This window comes from Colobus angolensis, unplaced genomic scaffold (assembly GCF_000951035.1).
Source record: "Colobus angolensis palliatus isolate OR3802 unplaced genomic scaffold, Cang.pa_1.0 Scaffold57, whole genome shotgun sequence".
NCBI lineage: Eukaryota > Metazoa > Chordata > Mammalia > Primates > Cercopithecidae > Colobus > Colobus angolensis.
In genome coordinates, this window is record NW_012119265.1 from 3456806 (window position 1) to 3461963 (window position 5158).

Below are 5158 nucleotides of genomic sequence, written 5' to 3' on the forward strand. Positions count from 1 at the left end.
CCACTGCACTCCAGCCTGGGTGACAGAGTGAGACTCCTTCTCAGAAAAAAAAAAAAAAACCACAAAAAACAAAAAAACAAAAAACGAAAAAACAAAACCAGAAAAGTGGGATGTTTATACTTTATAAAAGGTACCCAGAGGAATTTCAGTTCAGCTATTCAATCTATGTCTGCTGTAGTAAACAGCTATACTTCCAAGGCCTTGCACAGAGCAATCCCCAAGGCAGCATTTCCCAAGGTGTATTTTATACAACACCAATTTCTAGAGCTGCACCTTGAGTAAAGGGTTCCATGGATCGGTAAGTTTGAGGATGCTGAATGTGAAATCCATTCATGAAGAAGTACCACCACATCAGTACGTTAAGGGGCTAGCAAGTCGTATAGTAAAAAAACAAAAACAAAAACAAAACAAAACAAAAACAGTATTTCCCACGTACTTAATCACAGGAACCCTTTGTTTGAATAACTGCTTATTTCTATGGCAAGACTACCTGAGATTATTGCTCGTTTTTATTTTATTATTTTTTTGAGACAAGGTCTCACTCTGTCACCTAGGCTGGAGTGCAGTGGCGAAATCTCGGCTCACTGCAACCTCCGCCTCCTGGGCTTGGGTGATCCTCCCACCTCGGCATCCCAAGTGGCTGGGACCACAGGTGTGTACCACCATGTCCAGTTAATTTTTTTATTTTTAGTAGAGATGGGTTTTTGTCATGTTGCCCAGGCTAGTCTCAAACTCTTGGGCTCAAGCAGTCTTCCTGCCTTAGCCTCCCAAAGTGCTGGGATTACAGGTCCATCCTTGCTTATTTTTTATTTAACATGTATTCAGCACTGTATGCAAAGTAAGTGTGGTGTCATAGAGAAATGAATAACAGAGGGGAAGGGTTTAATATGCATTTGATATATAGTTTCAAAATATTAAATTCTTTTGTAGAAGAAAAGAAATGGGATGAACTCATAAGATATCAAGTATAAATCAGTAATTAGCATATATAAAATGTGTGGGTTAAACATAGATGAAAAGAGCTTGGAGAACCAAGAGTACACATGGTAATAAACATACATAAGGGGGACCTGGGCACTAAATAGTGATACATTAAATACCAATACTCACAAGTCTTTAATATGGTCACCCATTGGTGATACCTAGCCTGGCTTCATGTGTTTTCTGCCTAAGTAACAAAAATCCATGACTGTTCAACAGACTAATGACAAGTTACAATTTTGGCCAATTGCTTCTCTCCAATAGAGCAAATATATACCATTAACCCAGCACCTCCTCCTTCCCTTGCTTGAACCTCACCATTGGCCTGGAAGTCCCTCACAAGGTTAAACATAAAGTTACTGTATGACCAGCAATTCTACTCCTAGGGATATACACCCAAGAAAAATGAAAATATATGTCCACACAAACACTGTGCACAAATATTGATAGCAGCATTGTCCATAACAGCCAAAAAGTAGAAACAACCTAAATGTCCATCAACTGATGGGTAAACAAAATGTGGTATTCCCATCAATGGAATATTATCTAGCCATAAATGGACATGAAATTCTGATACATGCTATAACTTGACGCACCTTGAAAACATTACGCTAAGTGAAAGAAACCAGTCACAAAAGGCTGCATATGTATATAAAATGTTCAGAACAGTCAAATCTATAGAGGTGGGTTGGTGGCTGCCAGGGCATGGGGAGAGAGAAAATAATGGGAAATGACTTCTAATGGGTACAGAGTTTCTTTCAGGGAAATGAAAAGGTTATGGGATTTGATAGTGATGATATATGCACAACTCTGTGACTTGTGTACAAACCACTGAATTATATACTTTAAAAGGGTGAACTTTATGCTATATGTGTTATATCTTAATAAAGTTGTTATTAAATCAATCTATACAGTTCACCATATTACAGACTAAAAAAGAAAACATAATGATCTCAACAGATGCAAGAAAACATTTGAAAAAAATCCAACATCAATTACTGATTTATAAAAAACCCAAAAACCAACCAACCAAAAAAACCTCTTAGCAAACTAGAAACAGAAGGGTATTTCTTCAACCATTTATAGGATATCTAAAGCTAACATCATACTAAATGGTGAAAGTCAATGCTTTCCCTGTAGAATTAGGAACAAGGCAAGGATGTCTGCTTTCGTCACCTCTACTCAACAATGTGCTGGTTTGAGCCAGTGTAATAAGGCAAGAAAAAGAAACAACAGACAACCGGACTGGAATGGAAGGAGTAAAGCTGTCTATTCATACAGATGACATGGTTATTCAGAAAATCCCATGGCATCTACAAAAATAGCTACCAGAACCAAAAAGTGAGTTTAGCAAGGTTGCTGGATATAAGTTCAACATAAAAAAGCCAGTTGTATTTCTTTTCTTTTCTTTTCTTTTTTTGAAATGGAGTGTCACTCTGTCACCCACACTGGAGTACAGTGGTGCAATCTTGGTTCACTGAAACCTCTGCCTCCTGGGTTCAAAGGACTCTCATGCCTCAGTTTCAGGAGTAGCTGGGATTACCAGGGTGTGCCACAGTGCCTGGCTAATTTTTATATTTTTAGTGGGGACAGGCATTTCACCATGTTGGCCAGACTGGTCTCGAACTCCTGACCTCAGACGATCCATCCACCTTGGCCTCCCAAAGTTCTGGAATTACAGGCATGAGCCACTGCGCCCAGCAGTTGTATTTCTATATACTAGCAAACAATTGAAAATTGAAATTTAAAACAATGCCACTTACACTAATACCAAAAATGTCAAATGCATAGCAATAAAACTAACAAATGACATGCAAGTTCTGTACATTGAAAACTATAAAACATAGCTGTGAGAAATTTAAAATATCTCATTAAATGAAGAGATAGTCCATATTCATGAATCAGAAGATTCAACACGGTTAAAATGTCATTTCTCCCCAAATTTGCATCTGGATTCAATGTTATGCCAATCAAAACCTCAGCAGGTTTTTAGTGTAAAAATCAACAAGCTGATTTTAAAATTATTAATAATTTGGAAATGCAAAAGACCTGGAATAGCTAAACAACTTTGGAAAAGAAGAAAAGTTTTAAAATACATTTCCTGGCTTCAAAACTTATTATAAAGTTACAGTTATCAAGACATTATGGTATTGGTATGAAGATAGACAAATGAATCACTGGGGAAAAAAAGAGTGTAATGGTAAATTGATTTTCAACAAAAGTGATTTTATAAAGGATAGTCTTTTTAACAATGCTAAAAACAGGCTATCCATAGGCAAAAATATTAACTTTGATCCATACCTCATACCATGTACAAAAACTAAAAATGTATTATAGACCTAAATGTAAAACCTAAAACTATAAAACTTCTAGAAGAAAATACGGGAGAAAATCTTTATGACCTTAGATTAAAACAACAAAAGCACAATCGATAAAAGAAAAAAAAGTGATAAATTGCACTTTACTGCAATTAAGAATTTTTGTTCTTTGAAAAACACTGTCAAGAGAATGATAAAGTTACAGACTGGAAGGGAGTATTGGCAAACCACATATCTAATAAAGGACTTGTATAGAATATGGAATGAAATCATAAAACAAAAATAAGAAAAAAATTCACCAATTAAAAAATGTGCAAATGATTAGGGCAGACATTACATCAAAAAGGCACATTGGTGAATAAGCACATTAAAATCGCTCAGCATCATTAGTCATGAGAGAAATTCAAATTAAAAACACAAAGAGATACCACTACACACTTACTAGAATGTATACAATTAAAAACAGGACTAGGCGTGGTAGTTCATGCCTGTAATCTCAGCACTTTGGGAGGCCAAGGTGGGAGGATCACTTGAGCCCAAAATTTCAAGACCAGCCTGGGCAACATAGTGAGATCTTGTGTCTACAAAAAATAGAAAAACTGAGTCTGGTGTGGTGGCATTTGCCTGTAGTTCCAGCTACTTGGGAGGCTGAGGTTGGAAGATCACTTGAGACCGGGAAGTTGAGGCTGCAGCGACCCATGATCACACCACTGCACTCCAGCCTGGGTGACAGAGCAAGACTCCTGTCCCCCCCAAAAATAAATAAAAATAAATAAATAATAAATAAAATTAATTTAATTAAAAACGCTGACTGTACCAACTGTTGGTGAGGATGAATGGAATTCTCATACACTACTGGTGGGAATGTAAAATGGTACAACCAATTGGAAAACAATTTGTCAGTTTCTTAAAAAGTTGAACATATACCTACCTAATGACCCACTCATTCTACTCCCAGGAGAAATCAAGTAGAGATGGTCTTCGACTTACAGTGTGGTTACATCCCAATAAACCCATCGTAAGTTGAAAATATCGTAAGTCGAAAATGCATTTAATACACCTAACCTACCAAACACCATAGCTTAGTCTTGCCTACCTTAAATGTACTTAGAACACTTACATTAGCCTATGGTTGGGCAAAATCATCTAATAAAAAGCCTATTTCATAATAAAATGTTGAATATCTCATGTGAATTATTGAATACTGTACTGAAAGTAAAAACCAGAATGAATGTATGGGTACTTGAAGTACAGTTTCTACTGAATGCATATTGCTTTTACACCATTGTAAAGCTGAAAAATCGTAAGTCGAATCAATGTTAAGTCAGAGATCATTTGTATATGTCCATACTAAGACTTATATATAAATGTTTATAGAAATTTTATATCTAATATCTCCAAACTGGAAACAGCCCAAAATGTCCATTAATAGGTAAATGGGCAAACAAATTTTGATACAGCCAAACAATGGAATGCTACTTAGTAACTGATACCCTAAACAACATGAATGAATCTCACAACATAGCTGAATAAAGAAAGCCAAAAGAAGGGTATATGCTATAGTATTCCAATTATACAAGTAAGATTCTAGGAAATGCAAGCTAATCTGTAGAGACAGATAATAGATAGTGTTACCTGAGGACAAAGAAAGATATTATAAACAGGTGGAAGAAAACTTTGGCCAGGCGCGGTGGCTCACACCTGTAATCCCAGAACTTTCGGAGATCGAGGTGGGTGGATCACCTGAGGTCAGGAGTTCAAGACCAGCCTGACCAACATAGCAAAACCCCATCTCTACTAAAAATACAAAATTAGGGCTGGGCGCAGTGGCTCACGCCTGTAATCCCAGCACTTTGGAA